We start from the raw sequence: 17033 nt of genomic DNA on the forward strand, positions 1-17033 counted from the left end.
TTAATAAAATCTTCAAATGAGGCTATCATTCATTGCAGACCAACCTTGGTTCCATCAAACAACAAGAAGTCGTCTGCATATGTAATCCATTTTATATTTGTCCAGCCTATCTTTGGAGATACTGAACCACTCAAGTCCAATATTTTCCTACCTTGGGGTATGTAATGGTTGAAGAGAGTAGCTGCTAATCTACATCCCTGCCTGAAACCATTGTGTGTAATAATTTGCTCAGATAGTAAGCCTCTGTTATTAAGGTGTACCCTCATGACCGTATCAGAGTAAAGCATTATTAGCAACTCTAAAAGACCTTTGTTGATACCTAGGTCATATAACGTCTTCCATAATGTGCTCCTGTCTACCATGTCAAATGCCATAGTTAAGTCCGTTGCTTACCTTTCACTCTAGCTTTGCTCTGCAAGTTATCTACAATTAGCCCACCCACGTCTGTTCCCATAGAGTGTCTGAAGCCAAATTGTCTTAGGTCTAAAATGCTGTTAACTTCTATCCATTTATTCATTTCCTCTAAGACAATGGCTGCAAATATTTTAGATTCTACATCAGACAGCATAATAGGTCGATAATTCAATGGACTAAGACAAGTCCCTTCTTTAAATATCAGTATAACATATGACATTTTCCAGGATTCTGGGATTTGCTTCTCCTTTATAATACTGCTAAAATACAATTCAGTAGGCCAGCCCACATTATAACATTGTGTTTCATTACAACATAAGATAAGTTATTTGGTCCTGGTGAGGATGAAGTCTTAACCTTTTTGATCTGACGTGAAATATTCTTTACTGAGATGTTCAGTGCCCACTCCTGATCACTAATATATTTGACCAATAAGTGATGAACAGGGCATCTATATAAATTCTCAAAATAGTTCACCCATACCTTTTCAGCTATTGGATTCATTGTATGTTGTAATTGTGTAACTTCAGTGCCATTAATACCAGACCATATTTTCCGGACATTTCCTCCTTCTATAGTAGATAACATTACTTCTCCATCTCTTTGTGCCATAATTGATCTATACGATAGAAGCCAATTTTTATATATTTGTTTACAGTGCTTTATTTTTTTTAGTTTTTCATCTGAATTATCATTTGTTTTCTTTAAGTTACGCACTTCTTTTCTCAGTTGAGCCTTTCTTTTTTTACTTCAATATCAAACACATGAGCAAATTTTTTCGATGGAATTTTCTGAGTAAGTTTCATTACATTTGCTCTTTTTAATGTTTGGGTGACGTATACCTTGAAAGCTTCACCAGAATACATTTCCATTTTCCACTCCAGCGAGTGAGAAATAAAGTCATGATACAACAGGACGTTTACTTTTTCAAGATTATGTTGAGACCACTTAGCCCTATTACCTACCACACTAACCTCAACACTCTCTTCATAGAAAACCACACCCTTTTTATGTTTTGACCAAGGAAAGTTAGTTGAGATCATAGAGTGGTCACTTTCATCAAGACTGTGTACTTTCATTGCACATGTGACTGCTTGGAATTGGTTACTCATAAATATATAGTCCAGAATTGAATTAAAACCTCTGGCTTGCCATGTAGGAGTAATATTGTACATAGGCTGCATACCCCAGCTGGTCATAAATTCCAGCCATAGGCTCCCTCTATCCACTTTATTGGGTTCTGCTGCACTATCAGGGTCAATAGCTACCAAGATCAAGGAAGCGTCATTAGTAACCAAATTACAGTTTGCGTTCAGGGCTCCTGCGAGCAATAAAGCACCATATGGATATGAATCGAGCCAATCACTTATCCTTTGATTCAACAATTCAAACAGGTTTAAAAGCTGTTTGTTGGAGTGTGTAGCTACATTCCAATATATATTCATCAACATTATGTCAATTTTCACATTTTCTGATGCTAATTTAAAGGTTCTAATTATTGCACAATCCAGTAATAACTGTTCACCAACCATAGTAATGTTAGTATCTGACCGATAGGCCAACATAAGACCACCACCAGGGTGACCAATTTTCCTTTCCACATCTTCATGTTTAGTGCACTGTAGCCGTCGCACAATAAATTTCCAGTCGCCCAAGTCTCTTGTAATAGCACAAAGTCATGCTCTTCCAACAAGTTCACAATTTTGGTGTTTCCAACTAAATGTGAATAGCCGCTTGTATTCCAGGATTTAAGGCTAGTTGGTGTTTTCTTGCTAAAGTGATTCCTTCACAGATTTTAATTTCTCTGTGGATTCCACCAGTGACAGAGCAAGCCATTTCCACTCTTCCAGATTTATCAAATGTGTCTTAGCTTCTGCTGTGGCAGACGTGCCATCCTCATTTCCAGCAGACAAAACAAGCCAGGGCTTTTACACCCTTGCAATTCTGAACACTGTGCAGCCCAAATGGTTGAGATCCACCCTTCTAATCAGGCTAATCTCCAAGGCGAGAAAATATACTGATGCCATCTGCAATAGAATATTGAGATCCAGGCTTCAGCGCCATGTCCATTTGTAATCTCTGCAGAGATATGTCCCAATGCCCAAAATATGGATTGTACACATTTGTGATGGTAGGTAATGGGCTGCTCAAGCACTTCTGAGCTCAGCTGTGCTGAATATACATTAATTCCAGATGTACAAGTGCCTGTCTGGTGTTTAATTTCCTGTGCATGAGATCTAGAAATGAGCTCCTGCTCAAAACAGCTTCCATTGCTGAAAGGTTGCTTTTCAGGCAGTGACCTGTTGACCTGTCTGTGCTATATTCATAGGCCCAAACATGGCATTGGGTCCCCTGCCAGATTTTAATTGATGGGGCTTTCCAACCTGAGAGAAGGTGCCTTTCTTCTCACAAGACCACCCAACCACAGATAATAGATTTAAGGGATTATGTTGTGCTCTGGTATCTTACTAGTACCTCAAATGTTCTGGTAAGAGTGCAGTTTCTTCTTAATTTTACAAATGAAAATGATGTGACAAGCTGTCAGATGTCCCTGTCCCATCTCAGTAAGCAACTCCTGGCTTGCAGAATTGTTGAGATCCCTGTCTTTGAACAGTTCAGGTCTTTCACCTTGCACTTGTTCCTTGTTTTGGAATAGGCCAGGGTATTCACTCTTTGCCTGTTCCTCTTGTTGTAGTTGTTCAGGACCTCTTCCTTCCCTTCACAACTGTCTTCTTCCTCAGACCTGCAAGAGTGGGACATTCCCTCTCTTCATATCAAAGGCAATGTGACTTGGGATTCCACCTGAAGATAACTACTTCAGTTCTGGTAGGCTCTTCAGGTATGAAATTACCCTGTTCAATATGTCAGGTACCTTTTCTGCTGAAGTAGGCAAACCTGAGATCACTGAATCTGGTGCTAACTCCATAGTCAAGTCATTGGCTGCTGAGTCCTCTCTCACAAGAGTAGACTGGTTGCCAGTTATAGGGTCGAAAACAAAAGGATTGAATGCCTTTTGATCGACAAAGGACCGAAAAAAGGGTCATTTTTTTTTACATTTTTTTTTTTTATGGGGGATTCCCCCAACCCCCTGTTTTCTTTCTTAAACACATTTTTTTACCAACCCAAACTAAAAATAAATAAATAAATAAAAAATTTGACCCTTTTTTTTCGATCCTTTTGCATTCAAGCAAAAGATCATTCGATCCTTTATTTTCGATCCTTTGACTGGACACCGAGTAGACTTCAGGTCTGGACTGGGAGGTACCAGTGGATCCGGTTGTAAAGTCTGGACGTGGGGTATCTGTAATTCTGCCCTATACAGTGTAGGGTAAATGCTCAGAACACCTTAGCAAGGCTATCAATTTGGTAAAACATGGCGAACAACCAGGCTTCAGCTTTCAGGAGGTGATGCAGGAAGGTGCCTAAGTACAGTGTTTCCCGCATTGCCCCGACCAAGGAATGTCCACACACTATATTAGGTGACAACACAGCTTCTTTATATAAAATAAGGTTGTTACCTCTTCCATAAATATATACATATAAATAATAACACTTTGTACTTGGAAAATTTATTAAAAGAATGGCAAATATATACACTCTATGTGGTACCACACATTACTTAAATCCAGTAATAGATGTACTAACTGTAGACATTTTTAAATAGGCAGGTGGATTCTTAAGTGAGGTGGAACAGCATAGTATAGGGAAGACAAGGCAGGTTAGTTGTGAACAGTGGCAGAATACTTTCTTCAGCTTAGAGAGATAATTCTGTGTGAGGATTCGCCCCCTAGCCCCCAACCTGGGCAACCTGTAATGGAAAAGTTAGGGAGTAACTTGTGTTGTCTTTTACAGCACAGTCCAATAATGTTTAATAACGTGCTTTCTTTAAAAGGTTTTAACCCCCCAAAGTACCTGAGAGGCGACAGGAGAATAGGATCCAAAATGGCTCTGCAACCCCTGGACGACTCCTAAGGCTAGAAGATGCTCTTCGTCATCACAGTACCTTTGGTGCCTTGGCATGCAAGGGGGCAGAGTTTCTCAGCTTTCCTTGACTATTCTCTCAGAGGATGGACCCCCTTTGGAAGAAGGAGCCACTGGGAAGCTGAGTTCAAGAATTAAAAGGAACCAAAGTTTTTCTGAAGGGAAGCAGTTTTACTCTTCGCGGTGCTATCGTTTGGTCGGCAAGTTATCCGACTGTAGAAGTCCTGTGAATATGAAACTTGTTTTGGGCTCCTTAAAGGCTTGGCAGATGAAAGTAAGACCTCTGCGACTCTTCAATGACTTTTAGCGGCAACGGGTGCATAGGTAACTTTTGGAGTCGGGTTTCGGAATTTCCAGTTTTTTCAGATGTCTGAACGGCTTCTGGTGACCTGAAATCGACCACTGGATTGGACCTTGTACTCTCTTCTAGTCTGGACCCTAGAGACGTCTTTGTTAGGTTTGGGTGGCAGGAAACCCATTGACGGAGCTTCCACTGCACCTAGCAACTCTGGGCACTCTCCGGTGGGAAAAAGTTGTCAGTGGTGATGGCAAGGATGTCCTCTCTAATATTATTAGGCAGTTTGTAACTTTCGCAACTCTGGGGGCCCAGCGGCACTATGACAGGGCGCTCCGTCTTCTGGGTAGTAGACAGCAACAGCTTCCAGAGGTCACAAAACCCACCTCCAGATCCTGGGTTACACCAATGGACTTCTTTGGCTAGAGATCTCTGGCACTCCTCTTCTGACTTCAGCAGTCACACAGGACTAACTTCTAAGGTACTTCGATGCAGAGCAGCAGGTTGCACAATGGTCCCTCGTAGCTCATGGAGAGGTCTCCTTTGCAGGTCCTCTATGGATCAGTCCTTGGGCAGCTTTCTGATTACATTGAAGAAATGCAGCAGCCAACTTCTCTTCCAGCTGGGCTTCAAATAACTGTTTCTTTTTGCTTCAGCTTCGACTTCAGCTTCTGAAAAAATTGGTAAGTGAGAGTTCCCCAAATGTACACATCTGTTGCCCATTCACTCTGGATGACCCAGGCTCAGACAGCCAATCACACAGAAGGGTATTCATGCAGTGGGGCAACTAATCAGGCTCACTGGCATTCAGACCATTCATTCCACTCAGACACCCTTAACAAAGAACATGGATTGTGGCAAGTACCTAACCTTTCAGCACACTACACGTCATTCATCTCACTTTCAGTCAGGCTGTTTCATTAATTGTGTCACACACACCGAAACCGGACACCCACAACAATGAATGTGAGTTGACTCCCAACTCCATTCACACAGGTCCCACCCATAGGTTGTATCCACAACACACAACACCTGCAAAGGCTTCAGTCAGTCTGACAGGAGGCATGCCCAGAGTCATATATGGTATTTCCACCCAACAGCCATTCAGGTGGAAAGGACAGTGTCAGGGCTTCGCAGGACTTAAGGTTAAAGGCAATAGAAACCAATAGGCCACAGTGGCCATCTTCACTTTGTGTAAGAATCCATTGATTCCTACGACAAGGCCTGGGTATTCCAAAATGGAGGACACTCAGAGCCAATAATGGCCCTCATTCCGAGCCATGCTGGTAAGTATCGGTACTTTCCGGCATGGCGTAAAGTACGATATCGTGCTGGTTGAAGACCGAAAATTTCGGCCCATTCCGAGCCCTCGGACACACGCTTTCCGCCATGCCAGAAAAGGACTGCGTGGCCTGCCGCAAAACCCCCCGAAAAACCCCTACCGGCATGCAGCGACACGTAAAGTACAACACCGCCCTGTAAGCATTAGCGTCAGTGCATAACGGTGACCGTAATTTACGGAGACCGTAAATTACGGTCACCGAAAAAAAAGGAACCGGAAATTACGACATCGCACAGGAACGGGAAGGAGAGCGGCGGCCATCTTTAAAAACACAATCCATTGCCATCCGCAGCTGCCAGCAGCCCTGTGAGGAAACTAAAGTTGGGAACCGGACCAGGCACCGCAGGACATGCTGAAAGCACCAAAAAGGGCGGCGGATCACATCCGCAAGCAGAGATTCTGCCATGGTGGACTACCTGGCAGAGCATGCCGATGTAGTCTTCAGCAGCGACATGCGGGGGGAGTCGACCCTCCGCAAGAAGACCATCTGGGCGGAACTGGCACAGAGGGTGAGCGCTGTTGGCAACACCCCCAGGGACTGCCGCAAGCGGTGGGACGACCTGCGGGTGCGGGGCCTCCTCTCCAGCAACCGCAGCCAGGCCCTGCAGACGTGAGGTGGCCCATGTACCGCAGTCCAACTTGAGCTGTGGGAGGAGACCTGTGCGGAGCTCATTGGCACTGAATCCATTGAGGGCGTGGGGACCATGGAGTGCGGGGGAACGACTTCTGGAGAAGGAGGTGAGTGTCGACAGTGTACACTGGCAATGTCCATTGCATGATGTAAACTGACCCAGGGGCCATCGAAGGCACCCTCTCGTGTTGCCCCCCCCATCCAACAACTGCTGAGGCAAGTGCCGCCTAATGCTGGCCCAAGTGCGAGTACATAACGCACATCAACCATAGTGCATTGATTTGCACAGCCCATCATGCACACTGTCCAGCGGGTAGGCATAGTACTAGCCAAAATGTACATGACCAGGGCACAACGAGTCACTCCCAAACATGTGTATATGCCATCACCATGCACATGTACCACTACCATAGCTACCCCCCAAACAGAACAAACCTTAAATGACCGAAATGTCCATGCAACCATGTATGCAAATAGGACATTGCACATACACTAATGTTGTCCCTCTCTTCTACCCCCACAGGCCCAGACCATGACAGCACAGAGCCCCAGGGAAACCGGCCAAGCACCTCCGCAGGTACTGGCAGGGTCAGGCCGAATCCAGCAGCAAAAAAAACCACCCCCCAGCCTACGGAAAGGCCACTTGAAGCTGGCAGACCAGCAACCCACACAGCATCTGCGGCAGCAACTGTGCAAACCCCTAGCTCGGCACAGTCGAGTGTCTCAGGGGAGGCTGCTGCCACCGCACCGGATGAGTGGGAGCCCAGCCCGCCACCCATCCAGGGGCCCATGTCGGAGGACGACCAAGACAGTATGCACAGGCCAGAGCCATGCCTCGTGGCCCTGGCGTCATGCAGTGACTCCGGGGATGCACCGTCACCTGTGCACAGACTGGAACTTGACCCGCAGGGCTATGACGCCGTTCCCCCCAGTCCACCCATACCACCCCCTGCAGAGCATGCTGGTGCAAGTGGATCCTCAGATGGTCTCCCTTCACTTGACCAGCACTGAGTGCACCAGTTGACTGATCTAATTGAGAACTACATTGAGGACAATCGCCAGGCCAGGGCAGAACTGCATGAAGAACTTAACCAAATGCGGCAGTCCCTCACCGACTGCACCACCAGATTGTGCGACTCTATGACGGACAGCACGACCCGGCTATACCATGTCCTCAATCGCATAGCAAATGCCCTTGAAGCAGGGCATCAAAATACCGAGCCACAGCAGGAGGACACGTCCGCGACCAGTGAGGCCACGCAATGCAGCCCGGAGAGACGCACTGGCGTTCCTTGCGTCAATGGGATTTGCCTCCCCCAGACAAGGGGGGCAAGAGACATTAGGCGTTCCTGCCACATGTGGGCCCCACATCCTACATGGGACGACTGCTCTGGAGTTGGGGGGAGGGGGGAGGGGAGTGATGGTGTGTTCTGGAGTTGGGGGGAGGGGGTAGGGGGGTGATGTTGTGTTCTGGAGTTGGGGGGAGGGGGGAGGGGGTGATGGTGTGTTCTGGAGTAGGGGGGAGGGGGTAGGGAGGTGATGCTGTGTTCTGGAGTTGGGGGGAGGGGGAGGGAGGTGATGGTGTGTTCTGGAGTTGGGGGGAGGGGGTAGGGGGTGATGTTGTGTTCTGGAGTTGGGGGTGGGGGGAGGGGGCATGGGCAGTTGCTGATGTAAGCACTATTTTGTTTTATTTATCACAATACACAAATGGTGTTGCAAACTTCAACCGTTGTGGACATTCATCATTGCACATTTGTTCATTGACTACTGCCAGTGCATGGTGTACAAGTATGCACAAGTCCGTTGCCCTGTGTGCCCATGTCATGACATCCTCTACTGACTTGTGTCCTGGAGACCTTGTCCACTGTAAGTACAGAGCATTACATGTCCCTCAAGTGCACAGCCTCAATGAACCTTTGTTGGCACTACACCCTCCACCTTCACCGCATCGTCCTGTGGTTGTAGCAGTACCATGTCAGGGGTGATAGCCGCTCACGTAGGGATGCACTTTTTGTCCATCTGCACATATGGCATCGGCCCATTCGACACCAGATATCAGTGGAGGGGTCATCCACCAGTCCTGGTTCACCAGCACATATGTGCATCACTCAAGCCTGGTGACTGCTTCATCTACACGCTTGCACGGGTATGGCCATAGTCTGGTTTCCCCATGGGCCTGTTCAGGGGGTTCATGACAGGGGTCATGTGGCTTGCTGTCATGGGACAGACAACAACAGCTGCATGTGTCGCCAAATGAGGTGGGTGTGTGGACTGTCATGGTGGAGAACAGTACTTGGCTTTCATGGCAGGGTTTCAATGATGGCCATCTGGACATGTCCATGGATGTATTGGGCACGATCAGGGACACAAATATGTGTCCGATGCAATGTAATGCAGTGGGGTGTTGTGTCTACATGATGGTCCGTGAACGATGGTGTGGACATTGTGGGGTACATGTTTCTTTGTTGCATGCTGCTGTCCTGATGTCGGATCATTGTGGTGCTATGCACTGTGTACATTCTTATTTGGTGTGATGGCTGTAGTGGATCATGGTCATCATCCTGCTCTGATCCATTCTATGGTGATTCCCAACACTCCTATGGGGGTGCCATGCCGGTGACGTGATATCGTACCCCTGCTGCCCTCTGTGAATTCCACTCTCAGGGATGGGTCTCCGATGTGGTGCCAGGCTGGGGGATGCCACATTGTGCATGTGCAGTGTGTCCTCCGATATGCGCTTACGGTTGTGGTGTCTGCCAATGAGTGGTGCTGGTGTAGTGTGCTTAGCCCTTGTCAGTTGGTGGAGATGTAGTGTGATGTGGGTGCCTTATTCTGGCAAAGTGGGAATCTGTTCATATGTCCGTTGCACTGGTTCTGTGGCAGGTTTGTTGTCGGGGTGAACACCGTACAATGGCTTCATCATTTCAACGCAGTTGGTGCATGCAGGCACCCACCCCGTGGCACCAGTGCACTTGCATGACACAGTCAGACGACTCAACAGCCAGCCAGACAGGTCATCCTGCAGGTTGGGCCATGTGGCGTGGTAGCATGGTGATCAGCTGGCCCTTTGAGTCACGTGTAGTTGTTTGTTTTCGGGCCCACCCATGTGTGCGGTTTTTGGTAGCGTTGGATTCCATCTGCACGTAGGGGGAGTGGTATTGTTTGAAGTTGCTGTCCGCAACGTGCATGCAAGGCTGGTCCACATACGACCTGTGGGTGCTGTCAGGGGCACCATTGTCATTTGGCATGCCTCCATTTGCATTAGGTCCAGCTTTACTGTTGTGTATCTCATGGGTGGTCCATGTTGGGGAATGGTGGACCCTTGTGTGCTTGGGGAGGTGTAACGGCACTTGTATATGTGGCCGCATAATGGACGGTTGTGACATGCCACTGTGTGCTGGTGGGTGCCTTTGGCATGGGTGTGGGGCACAGGCAACACCATCACTTGTGCCGGGTTGGCACTGTACATTTGTATGGTGCTCGCTTTTCTTGTGTCTGTGGTGGAATATGGTGGTGACGGTGTCACAGTCTAGGTGGTCAGGGGTGTCTATCTGGTAGGACTTCTCCTAGAGCGGCCGGACATGCTGCGTGTGCATGGGGGCTGCTGGGGTGGTAACGGAGGCTGCACTGGTGCTGCATGCAGGGCCTGTCTCCCCCCTCCTTCCACTCCTGTGTCTGCTCAGTGGGGGGGCGTGGTGTTGTTGCAGGGGTTTGTGTGGTTGTGGCCTTGCTTGTTCGATTGGTGTCATCTTGGTGTGGGAGGGGGGTGGTGTGTGGGTGTGTTCCTTTTCTGCTGTGGCAGACTGCTGGCCTCCGTCTGTGTTGCATGTGTGCACCTGTGGCTCTGGGTCCCACTGCTCAGGGTTCTTTACTCCTTCTCGGAGATGCCTGTATGTACTCCATGCCAGTAAGGTACTTTACAGCCTTGGGGAGGCTGTAATTTACGTGTGCTCCTTACTTGAGATCAGCTCCGGTTTACGCCATGCCGTAAATTTCGGCATGGTGGGGCGCGCGCGCGACCCAAGAACGTAAATTACGGCATTGTAGTTTACGGTGCCGTAATTTACGGTCTGAGGGGTCAGAATGGCATGGAGCGGAAAACCATGCCGGTAAATCATTACCGGCATGGTTTGTACCTTACCTCCATGCTCGGAATGACCCCCAATGGCAAGTCAGCATGTATCTGCCACCAGCCAATACCCTGCTCTGTGGGCAGCACACAGGCTGTACCTCAGTGGAAGAAAACAGAGACAAGATACTCATAGAAGTGGTAGGACAAGGACTAGGAGGCCCACTCCCTCCATAAGGAATTTCCAGCATCACACCAGTCTCTTGCACTCTTCCTAAGAATGTAAGTCCTGGGATGAAGATGATTGAATTAGAGTAATGCAGCAACAACTAATCAAGGCTTTATATTTATGTCATTGTTATTTTTTATAACGCACCGTACCTGAGTTCGGTTTCTAAGTGCAGATCCAGTATTCGAACCTCTGTTGCTCTGTATGGTCCTGTTTTGATGACCAGCGTATTGCCCCTGTACTATCTTCCGTGCACAATGAAATAAATAAATCTGATATATTCAGGAAAGGCTCTTCATTACCAGTAATTGTGGGCAAACCTATTCATGCAAATGCTGAATCACCTGTTTTTTTACTATTCAGTCAAATGAAACTTTTCAAATTCTTTCAGGGTTCAATGAATATAGTTTTGACAAGTTTGGCCTCAATGTTTATAAACACGGAATGCATGATTGGAGTTTTTGATCAGACTGGTACACAGAAACAGGGACCAGATGTTGCTTTGCAAGTTGGGGGAGAGGTAAAATAGGATTTGATAATTGGACAAGTCGAAAATTAAGAGGATATAGTTGAGGAAGCTGTAGACAATTTCAATACGTTGAGGTGCAGTTAGACAAATACATAGGACTAAGTTGAGGGTGAGGCAGTAAAGATCAGACATCATTTTGTAACTACTAGAGTGCAGATACCACTGACAGCCATGTATGATGCACAAGGGATTTAAACATTTATCCAAAACAGTTCTCATTTTATTGTGTAGATTACCCCTGATGACAAACAGGTGGAGTAATCATGTAGTTTTATTTTCTTTCCTGTTTGGGGGTGAGAGAGCAAGTTACCCCTAGTGATGTTGTTACCATGTGTACAGTTAAGACACGGGTAAGTTCCCTTTTTCTGGGTAGTCAAGAAATGCTGGTTATCTTTGAGGGGTCTTTCGGCTTTAATTAATTTGTCTCTCAAGTTTTTGCCTCTCTTGAAGCACATCATAGGGGCCTTGGGGAACAATCTCAAAAGTGATGAGTCATTGTGCAGTATTGTCCAGTGTTTCTTAATACTTTTACTGATTTGGAAACTCTGGCAAGAGAATTCTGATATAAATAGTAGTGGAATGTCTTTATCACAAGTTTTAGTTTTCAAAAGATCAGTCCTTGTCACATTCAGTGATCAATTTTTTGCCTCAGTGAGAACTGTATCAGGGTAACCTCTTTGCTAAAATTTATCAATGAGTGTGGATCACTCCATATCCAAGCCTTCCGGTTCTGAAATAATCCTTTTAAGTCTTAGAATTTGACTATATGGGAGGCTATGTAACATAGCTTTGGGGTGAAAGCTCAAAAAATGCAGTCAGTTGTTGGCATCTGTAGGTTTGTGGTAAATATTGGTCATAATATTACCATTTTCAATCTTTAAATTAACATCTAAAAAATGCAGATGTGGATTGCCAATCTCCATCGTAAATTTGATTCTTGAGTGTACCGAATTAAGGTATGTAAAAAAGGATTTTAATTCATCATGTGCACCACACCATATCCAAAAGATGTCATCAATGAAACGTTTCCATATTAAGATGTATGCTGACCATTTAGGATGGTCTAGTACAAAGTCACTTTCAAATTTAAACATAGAGGTGTTTGCATACATAGGTGCCAAGGAGACCACATGGAGGTTCCTAAGGTTTGTAGATAGTATTTACCCAAAAATCGAAAGTAACTATTGTACAGTATGATATTGAGCAATTCAATGACAAATTCAGCTTCACCTCTGAGGTTTCGAGGTATAAAGGCTACAGACATCGAGACTGAATAAAATACAGTCCGAACTGATGGCCGTAATCTCTTTCAGGCAGTTGAGGAAATCAGTAGTGTCCTTCAAGTAGGTGGACGTAGCTTGGACCAATGGTTGAAGTAACATGTCTACATAAACTGAAAGAGGGTCGAAAATGCATTCAGTACCCGCCACAATAGGTCTTAATGGTGGGTTTGTTCTGTCTTTATGAATTTTAGGCAATCCATAAAAGACGGGAGTGATGGGATGTTTGTTGATCAAAAAGTCAAATGTTTTGTCACTAATCCATTGATTTGATTTGGCTTTCTCTAGGGTATTCATAATGAGGCTTTTGATGTTAATGGTTGGATCATTAGTTAGTTTCATATACGTGCCTTCATCGCTTAGTAACTCAAAGCATTTTTTGTTATAGAAGGGAGCATCCATCACTACGATGGCCCCTCCTTTGTCAGCAGGTTTAATGGTTAGAGATTCATCCTTGGCCAGGCTCTCAATATGATCAAGTTGACTGTTTTTGATATTCAATGGGGAATTGCTTTTATAGTTAATTTAATTAAGATCTTGTAGCACATTCGTTTCAAAAAGATTTAATACTGAGTTCTGAATGTGTGGGTCAAATGTACTTTTTGGGCGCATCTCCAATGCATCATCAATTGTTTGGTGGTGATCCATAGTTGGTTGTGTGTCAAAGAAGATTTTTAATCTAATTTTCCTGAGAAGGCTATGTAGACAGACTTTCTCATCAATGAATGTAGTATTACAGGTCAGGACAAAGGATAAGCCTTTGTTCAGTGTATTAAGTTGACCACTAGACAATGTCTTACTCGAAATATGAACTACTAAATTAACTGAATCTATTTGTTCTTTTTTCTGGGCTGTTTTTTTGTTGCCTCGCCTGGCCTTTCTCTTGTGCCTAAAAAACACCTGAATCTGGGATTTCACTAACTGCTAAGCTGCTGCTCTGTGGTGGCTCTTCAGTTTGTGGAGCTGGACTTGGTTGTTGTGGAGCTCGATTCTGTAAAGGTTCTCCTATACTGCTGTCACTACTGTTTCCAGAACTCGGTGACCCGTTCTGTCTTGGTCTTGATCGGTTTGCATTACGTTGGCGATACAATTCCTGACAATTATATACAATGTCGTTTAAATAGTCAAAGGTGTCACGTTTAAATTTCCGTAACTTTCTTTGTTCAATTTCTGTTTTATAGTCGGCTAGTTTGGTATTAATGTCTTCTAATAGCTCAGATAGTTCTTGAGGTGTTTTGAATTTAGAAAGTTTCTCTTTCAAGGTTGAGATGTCTGTATTGATGGTTGTGAGTGATTTGGATAATTCTTCAATAGTAAGAAGGATCAAGTCCAAGGAACATTTATTGAGTATTTGGTCCCATCTGGCTACAAATGCTTTATTGTCGCTACATAGTGTGGGTCTCAAGTATACTCTAAGACCCCTGGGTATTTTTTGTGACTTGTAGTACTCTACTAAGGTACTCGCATGGAGTTTCTGATAGATCTCTCTCATAATAATTTTCTCTAGTTTAAAAACTAATTTGTCAGGGTTGTCTTTATCCTGTAAAGTTTTGCCTGTGTCTTTGATAAGAGACAAAATTTGGGTGGCCTCCTCCGAGCTAAATGCTAGAGTAGTGGCCTTTTTTTCAGTTAACTCATTGATTTTTGAAAATGACATCCCTGTTGGATGTTTCTAAGTAATGGGTGCAACCTGTCAATGTGCCACACTAGAGAACTAGTGAACCAAAACAAGAAAATACCAAGGCAGGTGCACAACCTAGTACACTGATTATTTAGAGAAACGTAGAAAATAATGGTATTTAAATTTTAAAGGTGCGGGGGAGGAACTGAGATCCTGGCACAAGACCTCTACAAATAACAACAAAAAAGGAAAAGATTCAAACTTTGAACCGTCCCGTCCCCTGAACACTGTAGGGTGTGTTGGATAATCCAGCTACTATATCCTTGAGGAAATAAATTCTTTATGAGTAATTAAATGGTATTTAAACACAAGAAGTTTCAAACACAAAAAGTTATTTGAAAAGCACATAAGTGCATATGTTATTATTTTTAAGTACAGGCTTTTGGGTACAAAGACAAAAGCAATCTCAGTACATTTGCAAAAAACAAGTGAAGAATGAAGAATGAAGGAGTGTTGCCAGTAGTCTGTTTCTGGGTGGCGACGCGATTCGAGGCTGGACGCCTCTTCTTCATAGGCCTCAACAGACTCTAAACAAAATATTTATACAGTAGAAGGCAGGCTTTATGAGTATGCCAACATATATTAACACAAGAATACCTATCAATCTAAGCTGGTTTCATTACCATAAACATTGTTTCTGTGGTTCCCATGGTTAAACTGTCACTGTTTTCATATGCACATAATTGTATGGCTGATTATAATTTGCATGGTTTTCAATCACTAAGGTGACATGCTAATAGTTAATTCAAATGTATATCCTGGACACAAATATGCAAATGTATATATAGAGCCCTATGGCCCACATGGAGTGACTAGATTAGTCTGACATTGCCCATAAACTAGAGTAGTATGAGTTACCTGATAGAATCAAGTAGAGGACAGTGCTGTAAACAGAGAAGCGAAAATTCTTCCAGTATGTCGGGATGAAGCAAAAAGGCTGATGCTCAGGCTTCAATGGCAAAGGTGCCGACTGTCAGGTACTGTCAGGTTGGAGCGACATATTCTTTTACATACAGTATCATATACTCATTTACATTGGGTCAGGGGAGACACATAATTAGTATAGAAAGGTTTTGGGAAGTTATTATGGGTTATATTTTTAAACAGCCAATTTTGCCCTTAACCTTCATTGCAGTCTATGGAAAATGCCCCAAGCCAAGATGGAGGTTCACAGTCTAAATTCTAATTGGCTGGAGATTGTTTATAGGGAGGACAGTGAACATTCTAAACTGCCTTTCATCGTCTTTGCCCAGCTGAAAGGTTGTGTGCTATGCTGCTCCTGCTTAACTTGTACAAGGGTGAGAAGACGAACTACAAAGTTAAATATTACATTCATGGACCTTCTGAGAAGGCTGAATGATCTTTAAGATTCTGGTCAACAAGTAAGGAAGTCTTGTCTGCTTATCACTTCTCTGGGCATACTGAAGAGAAGTACCTGGTATGGTTTTTTGACTATTTTGGTAAAGGATATAGAGTTTTAAGGTTAGTACAGTAACTCATTGAGTAATGAGGTGTATTACATGTTTATGTTCTTAACTACAGGTGAAGAACCAGCGAGTTGATAGCTTCCAGCCTGGTGTTTGTTAATTTGTCCCTTCCCCCTTTCCCCTGGAAGTGAGGTAAACTGAGCGGTTATATATATTATCAGCTCAGAGTGCCACATTTTGGGTGGATTGTCGGGGGTTCAGCAGCTTCCGCAGACACCAGGATCTCAGCCTGACAGAATGAAAGGCCAATAAAAAAAGTGTCTGCCCAAGCTGTTATGAACCCCGACGAGACAGCCATGGAGGCATTGGGAGTAATGGTTAGGGAAATGAGAGAAGAGTTACGGCTGGCTCATCAGCAATATTCAAGTCTTTGTCAAAGAATGGATGAGTTAAATTTAAAGGTAACTCAAATACAAGAAAGAGAAGTTGAAGTTTCGGAAGGTGCAGGAAACCCACCTGAGTTGGTGAGAGTAGGAGAAGAACAAGAACCTAGACTTCCCAGAGGGGCAGTGGGAGGTTTAGGAACTTTAGTTATGCCTGTTCCTTTGGCCGCTCCCGAACGTTTTTTAGGAGATTCAAGAAAGTTTCAAATTTTTCAGACTCAGTGTGAATTGCATTTTTTAAGTCGTCCAGAGTTGTTTTCCACAGATGCTTCAAAGGTAACATTCACCTTATCATATTTATCTGGAGAAGCTTCTGCGTGGGGAAGTCTTTTGGTGAGTCAAAAGAGTTTGGCTTTGAATAATTATTCCCTTTTCCAGACCGAATTTAAGAAAATGTTTGATAAGAGACAGTTATCTTTAGAGGTTGATGGAGAATTACTGGAACTGCCCCAGGGAGGAAAGGAGTTGATTTCTTATATCACTCAATTTAGAACTTTAATTTTAGAAAGTAGATGGCCAGGGGAGAAGAGGGCTTCCTTATTTTATAGGGGCTTAAAGGATGAGTTAAAAGATGCTCTGGCTGGAGTTTTGGAGCGATCAAATACTTTAGATGCCTTAATAGATTTGGTAGTTCAGTTGGATTTTCGTTTAACAGAAAGACGTTTAGAGTGTAGACGTTCTCAGGGAGAGGTTAGGTTTCCAGGAAGAATGG

This window comes from Ambystoma mexicanum, chromosome 7q (assembly GCF_040938575.1).
Source record: "Ambystoma mexicanum isolate Mex_15411 chromosome 7q, UKY_AmexF1_1, whole genome shotgun sequence".
In the NCBI taxonomy this organism is placed as follows: domain Eukaryota; kingdom Metazoa; phylum Chordata; class Amphibia; order Caudata; family Ambystomatidae; genus Ambystoma; species Ambystoma mexicanum.